The following is a 17,412-nucleotide window of genomic DNA, read 5'->3' as shown; positions in this document are numbered from 1 at the left end:
TTAAACGAAGTTTCAACCCACGGTTATATACATTAATAAATGATTATGGCCAAGAGGATGCAAAATTCGTTTTTAAAAGCAGAGTCCTTTTGCATTCCTAACTTCTTCAGATCGGACTAACAGCTACATGTACGTACCCGCCGCTGAGGCTACAGCCGCATGGCCGGGATGTGCAGGATTTTGAAATCAAATAAATACAAACCTAAATTAACAAAACCAACGTCGATCTCTTCTGTATGGTGTCTTGCTGCATATACACAGTGCTTTGTGAAAGGAAGGCCTTTGATTTCCACATTCAAGACCAGATGTCGACATCTTTTAGTTTAGATGTCGACATCAATAACTAACAAGTCAGTGTCACACCCGAGCATAGACACGATTAATCGCCGAGTTACCGACTTTCTACATAATTATCTTGGAATCATTATGTGGGCAGGTACATGTGGTAAGTCGACGTATTCTTCTGTTTATGTCGACATCTTCCTATATGATATCGACATAATGCATTAATTATGTCGACATCATTAAGTCGTGAGTCGGCAACTCCATGGCAGAAATATGCCACTATATATGTGTTTCATCGTCAGTACTTGTATAACGAAGTCAGTGATACGAATAGTATGGTTGTTTTCTAATATAAATCCTTTTTTAATGTGATAAGGATCTTCTGAATGCTCAGAGCTCAGGGATCTGAAAATAAGTTACTGTTGATATAATTATGAACCCACCAGAGTGCTCATAGACCATTTTAGGCGTTTAACGGTTCTAAATTAAAAACAAAAAATCGGTAAAAATCATACTCTATATAGTACAATAAACGTGGAGTATGATTTTTTCCTACGAAATCCTTGACCTGGGTCCCTCGTAATACAGATATTTGTACACAAACTGGTTTTAGGAGGTTATAACGGTACAGAACAGATATTCTTTATTCTTATAAGAAGAAGGAAATCAATAGACAAGAAAATGAAAAAAATCTTCTGTAGGTATCAACGATTATTTCAGAGACAATATTAAGCCCCCATATTCAAATAGTTTCTCAAAATAACGGAGAATGTAGAATCTCAGTTCTCTTACATGTATATGCTGATGACATTACGATTATTTTGGTTTGAAATAGGTTTGGTTGCTTAATTATTATATTATATTAATTAACGCCCCATTAACAGCCAGAGTCATGTAAGGACGGCCTCCAGTGTGTGCGGTGTCTTGCATGTGTGAAATGCGAGGTGTGTGTTTTGGGAGACTGCGGTATGTTCGTGTTGTGTCTTCTTGTATAGTGGAACTGTTGCCCCTTTTTATAGTGCTATATCACTGAAGCATGCCACAGAAGACACCAAGCAACATAACCTACCCAGTCACATTACATTGTACCTGGTTTTCCCCCGTAATCTATTGAAAACCACAACATTTGATGAATTAAGCTGGGAAAACATCATTGAAAAATATCTGTAACTACAAACTTCCGCATTCAAATTTTATATCTGATATTATAATTATAATATATTTTTACTGTTATATATTATAAACAACACTGTATATCTTATGTATTTTGCTATATACTAGTCGTTACTTCGGGAGATAACTCATATTGGCTATGAGAGTTGTTCAGTCCTTTTTAAATATTTTTTTTTTCTTTTTTTTTTTTTCAAATTGAAAGTTGTGAAAACCATTTAAACGCATCAACAAACATGAATAGTGCTATATAAACATTTACAACAACATTGAATGTATGCACATTTATTGTTTAGATAATTTATGTGCATTTGCTTTAAATAAAACATATCTAAGAAATTACTTTACACTATAATATACTTCTAACACTGTAAAATGTGAAATGAGATTGTATTCCAAGAAACGATTGTATATTTTTTTTATTGTTTTCCCTTGTCTGTTACCAAACAATCCTGTGTTGCTATGAGATCGGGTTTTTATTTTAAGTTTGGTGTATTAATATTTATTGTTACCATCATCCAAAGTTTTACCGAAAATTCATCACCTTAATCTTCACACGGTGTTTCCTGATAGGTCTGGGATTTTATGGTGTTAGTTTCCTTCCAGACGCCGTACTGTTGTGGCGTTCCAGTTACCTCATACTGCTCTTAGGATGAGCGATAGTTTCCTTCCAGACGCCGTACTGTTGTGACGTTCCAGTTACCTCATACTGCTCTAAGGATGAGCGATAGTTTCCTTCCAGACGCCGTACTGTTGTGGCGTTCCAGTTACCTCATACTGCTCTTAGGATGAGCGATAGTTTCGTTCCAGACGTCGTACTGTTGTGACGTTCCAGTTACCTCATACTGCTCTAAGGATGAGCGATAGTTTCCTTCCAGACGCCGTACTGTTGTGACGTTCCAGTTACCTCATACTGCTCTAAGGATGAGCGATAGTTTCCTTCCAGACGCCGTAATGTTGTGACGTTCCAGTTACCTCATACTGCTCTAAGGATGCGCGATAGTTTCTTTCCAGACGTCGAACTGTTGTGGCGTTCCAGTTACCTCATACTGCTCTAAGGATGAGCGATAGTTTCCTTCCAGACGTCGTACTGTTGTGACGTTCCAGTTACCTCATACTGCTCTAAGGATGCGCGATAGTTTCCTTCCAGACGTCGAACTGTTGTGACGTTCCATTTACCTCATACTGCTCTAAGGATGAGCGATAGTTTCCTTCCAGACGTCGTACTGTTGTGACGTTCCAGTTACCTCATACTGCTCTAAGGATGCAGACCTTCCAGGACTAAGTCATAGCTAGATGCATTTTATTGAATTGATACAGCTTTATACAGTAGGTACAGTACGCGTCAGGTGGATTTGTTCTCATCCACTCTCGGAGTTATGAGTGTCACGCGAGTGTATGGGATTAGTCTAGTCAATTGCAGCTCTGATGTTTACACCGGCCGCTACCCGCAGTAGTAAATAGAAACTTTTGCTTGATTATACAATGTACTAATAATCATACTACTAAGAGTTATAGTCGTTTCACCTTTTAACCCCTAAGAATTTTCAGTAGTTTACACGAAATTGTGTTTCAAAGTAATTTTTCACCCTTTTGCATCAACAATTTTGGTTAACAACCCATACATATATATATATCGATATATTTAGAAATTTCAGATCAAAAGCGTTTCAAATTTCGTTAGAAAAATAACGTTTCCGCAAATTATAACATTACTATAGCAACCGAAATTCAAGACTTTTAAAAAAAAAAGTTTAAGTTTTTCTTACATTTATAACTATAAACCAATAAAAGTGATTTTGGTGTTTATGTATCCATCTAATGAATAACTATGTAAAGTAAGAAGAGATGCCACAATGCCAAAATAAGCTACCACTTTTATAGACTATGGCGTGTGTCGACCAAGGACAGAACTAAAGCCTTCCTTTCAGGGGCGAACGCTGAATTCGGGGCTTAACGTGGAATTGTGATAAGGAAGATCTTGAATGAAATAAGCAATCTTTCAAAAAACCACATATGAGTCCTTCATTGAATGCTTGACTTTTTATATGACGTTAACCGAAATAAAGATAAAATTTTTGGAAGAAGGAATGCATGCATTCTTCATACTAGATACAAATCTGTTTCATTTAATTAAAATTTTAAGTATATAATAATTAGACATTTATTACATTAAGTGAATGAAATAACACTGTTCAGATAGCAGAGAACGAACTGGGTTTTTGTTGACACAAATGTTGATTGAATTTCTGTAAGATGTCCCAGGTCTGCAACCAGATTGTAAACCAGTTAGAATATTGACGTCATCATTATGACGTCATTGACTTATGCAAAGTGGTGGCAATTGTAAGACACATGGCGCTAAACACTCCGCTGGGTTAGCAATCAACCGACACCTTACACATATCGGCACGTTGTCCGGAATAGCCAGATTTTCCTGTGTACATATCGCTGTAGCTAGATCTATAGCCCTTTTATTTTCGTTGTTGCTCTTCCCTTGTTCGACTCCTTGGCGATAAAAGTAAAGGTTTAGTATTCCTGAAACACAAATGTCAACATATGATATAAGTGAACATTACTAAAGTTATAGCACTTTAATTCAACTCTGCTTGTAACGAGCATTTCCATTGGTTTAAAAATTTAAAGAAAAAAATGGCGTCGTCGTGGCGTGGCGTAATCCCAAAATGAATTTTGAATATCAAAAGATTGTCTTTGATAATTTGAATTATAAGGATTAATTTGAATAGATTTTGTTTTGTTATGGAGATAAAACACAAAAATCTTAGTCATCATAAACCGCTTCGCAGTTTATTTAGAGTACACTCAGATTTTCGTGTTATATCTACATAACATAAAAAAATCTATTCAAGTCAATACTTAAGCAACATGTTGCTCGTAAAGCTCAATCACTGCAACATTGCTTCAATCACATGTTTAGTAAAACAAATATCAACAGAAAACTACAGCTTTAAAAAACGTTCAGTATCTAGGTGATGATGATATGGGACAAAGAAGTACTTCCACAACCGTGCGGACAAAAAAACAAGAGGCCCAGAGGGCCTGTATCGCTCACCTGGTTTGTAATGCCAAGTAATGTTCTGAATACAGGTTCATTGTTTCTTTTCTGAAGGAATTTTAATATTAACCTCTAAACCCCCTATTGGGCCCCACCCCTCCCGCCCCCAGGGGGTCAGAGCCAAAATTTATACAAGTTCTGTTCCCCTTCCCCCACGGATGTTTATGGCCAAATTTGGTCACAATCCAAGCAAAACTCTAGGACAAGAAGTGATTTATAGGATTTACCTCTATTTCCCCTATTGGGCCCCACCCGTCCTGTCCTCGGGGGGCCAGAGTCAAAATTTATACAAGTTCTGTTCCCCTTCCCCCAAGGATGTTTGTGGCCAAATTTGGTTACAATCCATGCAGAACTCTAGGACAAGTAGCGATTTATAGGATTTACCTCTATTACCCCTATTGGGCCCCGCCCCTCCTGCCCCCTGGGGGTCAGAGCCAAAATTTATACAAGTTCTGTTCCCCTTCCCCCAAGGATGTTTCTGGCCAAATTTGGTTACAATCCATGCAGAACTCTAGGACAAGTAGCAATTTATAGGATTTACCTCTATTTCCCCTATTGGGCCCCGCCCCTCCTGCCCCCTGGGGGTCAGAGCCAAAATTTATACAAGTTCTGTTCCCCTTCCCCCAAGGATGTTTCTGGCCAAATTTGGTTACAATCCATGCAGAACTCTAGGACAAGTAGCGATTTATAGGATTTACCTCTATTACCCCTATAGGGCCCCGCCCCTCCTGCCCCCTGGGGGTCAGAGCCAAAATTTATACAAGTTCTGTTCCCCTTCCCCCAAGGATGTTTCTGGCCAAATTTGGTTACAATCCATGCAGAACTCTAGGACAAGTAGCGATTTATAGGATTTACCTCTATTACCCCTATTGGGCCCCGCTCCTCCTGCCCCAAGGGGGTCAGAGCCAAAATTTATACAAGTTCTGTTCCCCTTCCCCCAAGGATGTTTCTGGCCAAATTTGGTTACAATCCATGCAGAACTCTAGGACAAGTAGCGATTTATAGGATTTACCTCTATTACCCCTATTGGGCCCCGCCCCTCCTGCCCCCTGGGGGTCAGAGCCAAAATTTATACAAGTTCTGTTCCCCTTCCCCCAAGGATGTTTCTGGCCAAATTTGGTTACAATCCATGCAGAACTCTAGGACAAGTAGCGATTTATAGGATTTACCTCTATTACCCCTATTGGGCCCCGCTCCTCCTGCCCCAAGGGGGTCAGAGCTAAAACTTATACAAGTTCTGTTCCCCTTCCCCCAAGGATGTTTCTGGCCAAATTTGGTTACAATCCATGCAGAACTCTAGGACAAGTAGCGATTTATAGGATTTACCTCTATCACCCCTATTGGGCCCCGCCCCTCCTGCCCCCGAGGAGTCAGAGCCAAAATTTATACAAGTTCTGTTCCCCTTCCCTCAAGGATGTTTCTGGCCAAATTTGGTTACAATCCATGCAGAACTCTAGGACAAGTAGCAATTTATAGGATTTACCTCTATTACCCCTATTGGGCCCCACCCCTCCTGCTCCCAGGGAGTCAGAGCTAAAATTTATACAAGTTCTGTTCCCCTTCCCCCAAGGATGTTTCTGGCCAAATTTGGTTACAATCCATGCAGAACTCTAGGACAAGTAGCGATTTATAGGATTTACCTCTATCACCCCTATTTGGCCCCGCCCCTCCTGCCCCCGAGGAGTCAGAGCCAAAATTTATACAAGAGCCAAAAATTTATACAAGTTCTGTTCCCCTTCCCCCAAGGATGTTTCTGGCCAAATTTGGTCACAATCCATGCAGAACTCTAGGACAAGTAGCGATTTATAGGATTTACCTCTATTACCCCTATTGGGCCCCGCCCCTCCTGCCCCTTGGGGGGTCAGAGCCAAAATTTATACAAGTTCTGTTCCCCTTCCCCCAAGGATGTTTCTGGCCAAATTTGGTTACAATCCATGCAGAACTCTAGGACAAGTAGCGATTTATAGGATTTACCTCTATTACCCCTATTGGGCCCCGCCCCTCCTGCCCCCTGGGGGTCAGAGCCAAAATTTATACAAGTTCTGTTCCCCTTCCCCCAAGGATGTTTCTGGCCAAATTTGGTTACAATCCATGCAGAACTCTAGGACAAGTAGCGATTTATAGGATTTACCTCTATTACCCCTATTGGGCCCCGCTCCTCCTGCCCCAAGGGGGTCAGAGCCAAAATTTATACAAGTTCTGTTCCCCTTCCCCCAAGGATGTTTCTGGCCAAATTTGGTTACAATCCATGCAGAACTCTAGGACAAGTAGCGATTTATAGGATTTACCTCTATTACCCCTATTGGGCCCCGCCCCTCCTGCCCCCTGGGGGTCAGAGCCAAAATTTATACAAGTTCTGTTCCCCTTCCCCCAAGGATATTTCTGGCCAAATTTGGTTACAATCCATCCAGAACTCTATGACTAGTAGCGATTTAAAGGAAATGTTGACGGACGGACGACGGACGGACGGACGGACGGACGGACGGGACGGACGCCGCGCCATGACATAAGCTCACCGGCCCTTCGGGCCAGGTGAGCTAAAAACTCAAATTTTCGAGTCGATCTGCCCCTTTATCAAGACACACAAAACAAACACGACTACATAATATGACGCGAACAGTAATACGAGACAATGAAAGTAGACAAATATAAAACAGCACAATGGAACGCAATTAACCCATCGGCAAGTGGCAGTCAAAGGCCGGATCTACCAATAAAGATGTAGCCATCATGTTCGGCATAACGCTACAATATGAGATTTTCCGTTAACTTCTGTAACGCTTTCCTATGGAGAATTTTAAGTTAAGGAATTCCTTAAATTTAAGGAATGTTCATGAAACTGGACCAAGGCGATAAAGTTGGCGTTTAAACGGCCGGATACATGGAAGCTGTGGGTGAGGTTAGTTTGTGATTTAGACTACGCTCCGTCCTGATGCATTGCTATAATTTGCTGAATTTAGACAGATGATAGTAATCGATCTGAATGTTCCTTGAGAGGAGGAGAGAGCACACGGAACAGTGTTCGCAGTTCCATGTGGGGGTAGCAATTTATACGATTTACCTCTATTACCCCTATTGGGCCCCACCCCTCCTGCTCCCAGGGGGTCAGAGCTAAAATTTATACAAGTTCTGTTCCCCTTCCCCCAAGGATGTTTCTGACCAAATTTGGTTACAATCCATGCAGAACTCTAGGACAAGTAGCGATTTATAGGATTTACCTCTATCACCCCTATTGGGCCCCGCCCCTCCTGCCCCCAAGGAGTCAGAGCCAAAATTTATACAAGTTCTGTTCCCCTTCCCCCAAGGATGTTTCTGGCCAAATTTGGTTACAATCCATGCAGAACTCTAGGACAAGTAGCAATTTATACGATTTACCTCTATTACCCCTATTGGGCCCCACCCCTCCTGCTCCCAGGGGGTCAGAGCTAAAATTTATACAAGTTCTGTTCCCCTTCCCCCAAGGATGTTTCTGGCCAAATTTGGTTACAATCCATGCAGAACTCTAGGACAAGTAGCGATTTATAGGATTTACCTCTATTACCCCTATTGGGCCCCGCCCCTCCTGCCCCCGAGGAGTCAGAGCCAAAATTTATACAAGAGCCAAAAATTTATACAAGTTCTGTTCCCCTTCCCCCAAGGATGTTTCTGGCCAAATTTGGTCACAATCCATGCAGAACTCTAGGACAAGTAGCGATTTATAGGATTTACCTCTATTACCCCTATTGGGCCCCTCCCCTCCTGCCCCTTGGGGGTCAGAGCCAAAATTTATACAAGTTCTGTTCCCCTTCCCCCAAGGATGTTTCTGGCCAAATTTGGTTACAATCCATGCAGAACTCTAGGACAAGTAGCGATTTATAGGATTTACCTCTATTACCCCTATTGGGCCCCGCCCCTCCTGCCCCCTGGGGGTCAGAGCCAAAATTTATACAAGTTCTGTTCCCCTTCCCCCAAGGATGTTTCTGGCCAAATTTGGTTACAATCCATGCAGAACTCTAGGACAAGTAGCGATTTATAGGATTTACCTCTATTACCCCTATTGGGCCCTGCTCCTCCTGCCCCAAGGGGGTCAGAGCCAAAATTTATACAAGTTCTGTTCCCCTTCCCCCAAGGATGTTTCTGGCCAAATTTGGTTACAATCCATGCAGAACTCTAGGACAAGTAGCGATTTATAGGATTTACCTCTATTACCCCTATTGGGCCCCGCCTCTCCTGCCCCCTGGGGGTCAGAGCCAAAATTTATACAAGTTCTGTTCCCCTTCCCCCAAGGATGTTTCTGGCCAAATTTGGTTACAATCCATCCAGAACTCTATGACTAGTAGCGATTTAAAGGAAATGTTGACGGACGGACGACGGACGGACGGACGGACGGACGGACGGACGGACGACGGACGCCGCGCCATGACATAAGCTCACCGGCCCTTCGGGCCAGGTGAGCTAAAAACTCAAATTTTCGAGTCGATCTGCCCCTTTATCAAGACACACAGAACAAACACGACTACATAATATGACGCGAACAGTAATACGAGACAATGAAAGTAGACAAATATAAAACAGCACAATGGAACGCAATTAACCCATCGGCAAGTGGCAGTCAAAGGCCGGATCTACCAATAAAGATGTAGCCATCATGTTCGGCATAACGCTACAATATGAGATTTTCCGTTAACTTCTGTAACGCTTTCCTATGGAGAATTTTAAGTTAAGGAATTCCTTAAATTTAAGGAATGTTCATGAAACTGGACCAAGGCGATAAAGTTGGCGTTTAAACGGCCGGATACATGGAAGCTGTGGGTGAGGTTAGTTTGTGATTTAGACTACGCTCCGTCCTGTTGCATTGCTATAATTTGCTGAATTTAGACTGATGATAGTAATCGATCTGAATGTTCCTTGAGAGGAGGAGAGAGCACATGGAACAGTGTTCGCTGTTCCATGTGGGGGTAGACGGCAGGGAATTGCCGGCACGCTCAGTTTTGACAATATTACATGCATTAGATGTAGTCGAGTAGGCAAGAAAGGCGGTAGTGTGCAGACTAGCGGAGGAACGTGCATTCTGTGGGGCAGACAGGAGGAGGACCCGAAGTTATCTACCGACAGGAAGAAAGAATGTGAATTCGTGTAATAGACTAGAGCCCAGTATCACAAGTAATATCTGTAAAATGTATCAGTATGCAATCACACTGAACAACGATGTACAAGGTACAGCAATTAGCAATTGTATGGTCATTACCGCATCCAACCAGCACGGCATCATCTCCGGTCACAGATCGTAGCTGGACAGCATTCAATGTGATCGTCACGGACAGGTAAAGCAACAACTTTAGACGCGACATCTCACTGCCACTGCAACACAATTGACCAAAAATGATGTTGTAGCACGTAACTTACACATGGTAAACATTGAATAACCAGAAACAATCAGTAAGAACATCGTTGACAGTGCTAAACATGAAAATAAGATTCGCTTAATCTTGAAAAAAAACTTTGCAACGTAACCTGACAATCTAAGTCCTGTTTATAATGTTTGCCAATAACTGAAGATATCAAAAGTTGTTCACTGCTTGTGCTGAACAGCGGCGACGTCTTTCTATCACACCTCACGTATAGCTGGGTGCGTTATAATATTGATTCATTATAATAAAAAGTGTCTTAAAACTAACGAAAAGTTTTAGTTCATTCAATTAATTTGTTGATTTTGATTAAGCAGCAACAACAGCAAGAAAACGTTTTAGGACAGGATTTATTTATAGCAGTTACTATTGATATTAATTTTATATTAATAATAGTATATTAATATGTAATATTAATTTTAAACGCATATATAATCAAAGTGAAAACATACACACACATTTCACAATCGTAGTAGAACGTCCGGTTCTCTTGTTGTTCCTGACCCTGAGGTGTTTCAGGGGTTTCTTGAAACCCTACCTCTCCAGACAACATTCCAAACACAAAATTATTTCATGTAGCTATTTCGTTTTTTCTTAATCCCATTAGCAAGATGTATAAATGTACATTTCTAAAAAGCGTCGATCAACAAGCTGCACATGACACCCTTTCCAATCAAACTAGTCATTTTAGTACTTTCATACCAGGTCCTCATCATACTTTGGGAAATACTTCTCGCATCAATTAACCAGAAAATATGATGATATCGTAAATAAAATCATGTTGAACATGAAACTTTTTATTGATTGCGAATTTAGATTTTGATCTTGGGCAGTAAATGGCAGAATTTTATACTTAGTGCTCAAAGACACTTTTCCATCACATGTGTACACGACTCCTCTCAGAGATGACATGTTCACCAAGTCACTTTTATCATCATCGTCATTATCATCGTAATCATCATCATCGCACACAACATCCTTTTTTATGATTATCATCTAAACACTGTCACAAATGTTTGTTTTTACGGTAAAATATAGTTTAAAAAGATGACGTTATCAGGAATTTTTCCGACCTATACAATACGAACGACAAAGACACAATTGGGATGATGATGATGCCATGTGAATAAAAGAGATCCAATACGAATGTGGAACACCCAATATGAATGTGGATGACCCAATATGAATGTGGAAGACCCAATATGAATGTGGAACACCCAATATGAATGTGGAACACCCAATATGAATGTGGAACACCCAATATGAACATTGGAAATACGATATGAGTAACTAAGATACAGTGTAAATGGCAGTTATACAACATAAATATCAAAGATAGAATATAAATATCGAAACATAGAATATAAATTATACAACATAAATATCAAAGATACAATATAAATATCGAAACATAGAATATAAATTATACAACATAAATATCAAAGATAGAATATAAATATCGAAACATAGAATATAAATTATACAACATAAATATCAAAGATAGAATATAAATATCGAAACATAGAATATAAATTATACAACATAAATATCAAAGATAGAATATAAATATCGAAACATAGAATATAAATAGCAAAGATAGAATATAAATATCGAAGATCGAATATAAATATCAAAGATAGAATATAAATATCAACGAAAGAATATAAATATCAACGAAAGAATATAAATACCAAAGATGGAATAGAAATATCAAAGATAGAATATAAATATCAAAGATAGAATATATTTACCAAAGATGGAATAGAAATATCAAAGATAGAATATAAATAGCAAAGATAGAATATGAATAGCAAAGATAGAATTTAAATATCAACGAAAGAATATAAATATCAAAGATAGAATATAAATACCAAAGATGGAATATAAATATCAAAGAAAGAATGTAAATATCAAAGATAGAATATAAATATCGAAGATCGAATATAAATATCAACGAAAGAATATAAATACCAAAGATGGAATATAAATATCAAAGAAAGAATGTAAATATCAAAGATAGAATACATATATCGAAGATCGAATATAAATATCAAAGATAGAATATAAATATCGAATTATAGAATATAAATATCGAATTATAGAATATAAATATCGAATTAAAGAATATAAATATCAAAGATAGAATATAAATATCGAATTATAGAATATAAATATCGAATTATAGAATATAAATATCGAATTATAGAATATAAATATCAACGATAGAATATAAATATCGAATTATAGAATATAAATATCGAATTATAGAATATAAATATCAAAGATAGAATATAAATATCGAATTATAGAATATAGATATCGAATTAAAGAATATAAATATCAACGATAGAATATAAATATCGAATTATAGAATTTAAATATCAACGATAGAATATAAATATCGAATTATAGAATATAAATATCAACGATAGAATATAAATATCGAATTATAGAATATAAATATCAACGATAGAATATAAATATCAAATATAGAATTTAAATATTCATTTATAACATGAAATATATATAACAAAATATACTATATGAATAACCAGAATATAATAACGATATCATCACTGCATAATTTAGTAACGTTCGACACGCCGTATTCCTCATTTTTCTTTCATTTTTTTTTCAAATTTCACTCTTGATCTTTGACCCTGACTGTGTGTTTGAACTTCCAAGGTATTGACCAGCCCTATAAATGTGCACTGTTTGGTAAATAAAATAATTTCATTGTCAGTTTTGAGGTAAATTGAGTAGAAGAATGTTGAAGCCAAAATGAATAAATTTCAAGTCGGAAGTTGTTAAACAATTGAAAAGAAAAACAATCTTCTTTGCACTTTCACAGAAAATGAGTTGATACTTCATTTTCCAGAATTCCATAAACTCAATGTAGTGCAACTAGTACGGCAACGATGTTTTGATCCGTTTCCGGTATCGCTTCGATATACGAGTACCGAGCAGGTAGGTTCCAACTTGTAGAGTTTAAATACATTGCACATGGTGTTACAGACCGATATTCAGCTCAAGTGTTAATTAGATATCCTACCTTGTATTAAGATCGTGATTTCACGCAAAGTACTCCTATTTATCATACAATTGTGACACTAATGCTAGGTTTACACTATGTTCCCGGCGACCACGGTAGCCCCGTTTTCCCGAAACATGGTGTGCCGTGGAATTTTGGCTATTTTTGTCTCTGCATTCAAGTTGAGCTAGGTCTTGTGAAGTTTTGCCACGGTCTTTTACGGATTACGTGGTGGACCGTGGATACAGCTGTACCGTGACTGCCGTGGCAAATTTTTTGACAGTTTAAAAATCTGGCACGGCATCCACGGTAATCACGACCGCTCACGTTTGTCTATCACGTCCTTCTGCGTTGTCTCACGTTGTCTCGCGGTCACCACGTTTTGTCCACGGTGGTCTGAAACGGGGCTGCCGTGGCTGCCGGGAACATAGTGTAAACCTAGCATTACATACAGCTTGATGCGCGTTTCTAGCAAAAAATTCAAGTTTTCATCTGAATCTTGCTTATTATCCAAGATATTCACAAAATATGACTGAGAAACAAATTATTAGATTCATATGTATCAATCTGATATGCGCTTTGCTATGTTTGATGAAGAATAAAGAGTGTTTGACCCATTGTTTACATCGTTGTGTCAGTCTTTGCGCAACGGTTTTGATCGATGATATTGCGAAAAAGTGTACGGTTTGGAGTTTGAGATTGCAACGGTTTGGTATTATTTATATGATGGCATTTCCATGCGTAATAGAATCCAACCGTAACGAATTAAGCACATGGATCTGAGAATTAGTTACAGTTTATATAAATATGGACCCGCCAGAGTGCCCATAGACTTTTTTTAGACGTTTTAGGGACCTAGATAAAAAAAATCAGTAAAAATCCTATTCTACATTAAACACACATAGTACAATGTAGAATAGGATGTTTACTGATTTTTTTATCTAGACCCCTAAAATGTCTAAAATGGTCTTTGGGTACTCTTGTGGGTCCACGATTACATTATGATTAATGTACATAAATATATAAACAGTAAATAATTATCAGATCCCTAGCTGTGGCATTAATTACATTTGTCCAGTTCACCTTTAAAATAATAGTTTGCCGCTGTCCACTCGGTCACACTGACCAATGCATATATACTATTAGTAATTTACCGTTTTTATGCCCATCATTACTATGCCTATAGGTCTCTCAAATCCTTTGATGTGGGATTAAAGAGTTTTTACTTTTGAACACTTTTGAATTATGAAACTTGTTATCGAATACATACAAAAACTATTTTGGGAGAATTTTAACATCAAAATTTGCAGTAAATATGCAATAGAGTCGGACATCTTGTCCCGCCGTCCTCAAATCCTAGCGTAACCACAAGGACCTGAGAATACGCTACAGCTCATTTCAATATGGAACAACCAAAGAGCCCATAGACCATGTTTACACGTTTAGGGGGTCTAGATAAAAAAACTCACATTCTACAAAGTACGTATACATTGCGAAAGGTGGAAAGCTCCCTAACACAAAAAAAAATCGAAGAAAAATCTACCACGCCTGCGCTTTAGCGGCCAAAAATAATATTTTTAGGAAGTCTTAAGAAACAGATTACTGCCGTTGGAAAGAACGATACTTTTTGCTTTTAAAATCGTGTAAAACGGTCCATGGGCACTGTTTTGGGTGTACACTGATACAAACTTTATCTAATTATCAGACTCTTGTGGGCGTAACGTTTTGGTTTCTTGATGTCCCTTCATCGTTTTTGAAATTACGTCAGATTGAATTTCGTGCCCGTTAATAGCCGATATTTATATTGTCACTGTACACATGTACAGTACCTATGTATGGCTATGAAACCCAATGTATGATAATTCTCAATATTAACATTGGCAATTACATGTAGATTTTGGTGTGCTAATTATTTCTTCAGAGTTCAAGAGGTCACAAAAACACTAAGTTTAAGTCAATGTGAGAATTCATTGAATAATATCAATGTACAAAAATGTATTCTTAAAACTGAAGAAGTATAATATCTTTGTATATCTGGTTTATCGGTAGTCAGATACTGTCATTGTTTAATCGGTTGCTGATTACAACACACCAGAAGAAATCAAACCAAGTGTTTCCCCAAAAATCATCAACTGTTTATCAAATAGTATTCTTACTCTATACAGACGTATACGAACGCGTTTTATTATTAAACTTTAGCATTTTTTCTTTATAACTGGAACGACTAGTGATTTTGCCCGTGTTCCAGTGTTTTTGCATGTATCACTAGTGTAATAAAGCATTCGTTGTCATATTTTGACATGCATTACTGTGTGAATATATTGGTTGTTCTCGCATATCTATCATGGTGCGGATTATGTTAAAACACAGTCATATGATATATATATTTCTATTATGGTGTGCTAATTCGCATCAAGTATTTATAAGTATGTTTAGTCCTTGTGCGTGCTATTTGATATGCTTTTTTTTTAATTACAATAGCCGATGTATGCAAAAATATGGCATGAACAAGGTTATTGTATATCAAGCGCATTACGGGATAAACTAGTATACCCATTTCTAGTCTACTACAAAATTAAGATAGCATTACTTACTTTACTTGAAGCTTTCCTAAGTCGTCTAACCGCGTACACGTTAAATATTATGTTTAATGAATTTAATTCTAATAATAGTACACAAATTGGTCCATTTTCATGTCATTATCTGAAAGAAAGAAATCCAAACCGTACACTCACTTTTGATTTTAACTTGTGTCTCAACCGTACACTATTGAAATTCGAAACCGTTGCGACATTAGTTTGATATCGAACACAAATTGTTGAATTTCATAAGTATTTTTAACATTATTGTAAACAAATTATATACCAATGCAAACGAGAAAGTCTAAAGATTTCCAATATTGAATCATAGTAAATCTAAACTCAAAATAAGACTGCAAATCGAAACTGAACGAAAAATCTAGCTGTGTTTTCTGTCATGTGTGATATTCAAATGCATTTTTTGAAATATAAGAAAACAGAAAATAATTTATTTTTTGGTTTGGTTGAAACTTATCATACTCTTCAGCAATCACTACATAAGATCAATCATATGGTATCATCCGTAACGCCAGCAAATTAGTGATATAAAGCACAGTACCGTGGTCTTCATGTCGCCGAAGCGATACCGGAAACATCGTTGCGTACTTGTTGCACTACAGTGAAACTAGAACAAGGAGAAATGGAGAGATGGGCTTTTAAGTCTTTATGTTCCAGATATGGAATGGTACCCAAAGCGTTCCTTCAACGGTACGAAGGCACGGCAAAAACTCAAGTGAAGTATACTTTCGCGGAAAAAATCTTTTGCTTCAAAATTGATAACCAAACGCGGTTCTGTTATGATCACCTGATTTTCATTGGAGTTACGCTGAACGGTCCCCACTGAACTAGGTGCAAGTTGTCAAAGGTGCAAAAAAGTAAAGCTTTCTCTTGTGGGACATACATATAGACGATTTTCGTCAAGTTGTAGAAAAACAGCTTGTGTGATGACTTGATTTATCTTAATTTGGATTACGGTTTTACTTTTTGTTGATAAAAATGCAGGTTTTATGAAAAACCAAGATGCAACTACGCAATTCGTAAAACTGTAAAACTTGTTTACATACCAATGCTCTATAATTATAAGATAACTTGTCGTTATGACCTCGCCTTGGGGGTCATATTCCATAAGGTTGGCCATACACGAGACATTTACAGTGATCATGTGTCAAAAATACCACCCGACCTCGTCGTACGAAAATTTCACCAATAAATATATTAACCCCCGAAATCTCTGTTGTATAAAAGCATGTATTGATTGCTTGAAGATTCATTAATTGACCTATTGGCTATCGGACACGGGTCACTTACCTTTTCTGGTTAGTCTGTCTGCTTACCACAGGTAGGTGCGCTCGTTAACGGAGGGGGTGAAACTGATCGGCTCTTCCAAGAAGTTTACTCACTAGCGTCTAGTGACATTGGTAAATGATTGATGGTGTGGAGAATATATCAAAATTCTGAAACTAAGTACAGGGGGGTTAATTTGCAATGATAAATGTTATTTTATAACAAAACAGTCTGAAATAGCCATTGAGTAATGTCTTTTTTTTTTTACATAGAATGACACCTAGTTATTTGTAAATGTAATTAAAATGTAAAGTTGGTAGTTAATATGCGCAAAATACACAAGAGAAATGTAATTTATGACCATTAATCTTCTTTATTTATCTGTTTATATTAAAGATGACGTTTAGATGTATATTTGCTGTTGTTGTTCTGCATGCGTTTTTGTTTTACAAATATTGAGTAATGTTTTATTGAGATATGTAAACATTTAATTATTCCCTTGCATAGAGTCTTCTTACTGTAATACTTCGTTAAAATGTTATAAACACATGTTATGTTTTTTTTTTCGTTGATATAAACTTTTGTTACATTCATTGACAT

The 17,412-nt window shown here is 37.7% G+C and overlaps 1 long non-coding RNA gene across 1 annotated transcript; it reads right to left on the bottom strand.

Moving 5' to 3' along the window:
• Window positions 1-3,563: 3,563 nt before the first annotated feature.
• LOC138316881 (uncharacterized) lies at window positions 3,564-16,954 on the bottom strand. The gene is made up of 3 exons (XR_011207673.1): window positions 16,837-16,954; window positions 9,759-9,871; window positions 3,564-3,993 (listed from the first exon to the last, which is right to left on the bottom strand). It is a non-coding gene; the product is annotated as an uncharacterized lncRNA (long non-coding RNA).
• Between the last annotated feature and the right edge of the window lie 458 nt (window positions 16,955-17,412).

The sequence above is a fragment of the Argopecten irradians genome, chromosome 2 (genome assembly GCF_041381155.1).
Source record: "Argopecten irradians isolate NY chromosome 2, Ai_NY, whole genome shotgun sequence".
NCBI lineage: Eukaryota > Metazoa > Mollusca > Bivalvia > Pectinida > Pectinidae > Argopecten > Argopecten irradians.
The sequence above is the reverse complement of the archived record's forward strand: the minus strand, read 5'-3'. Positions and strand labels throughout refer to the sequence as shown.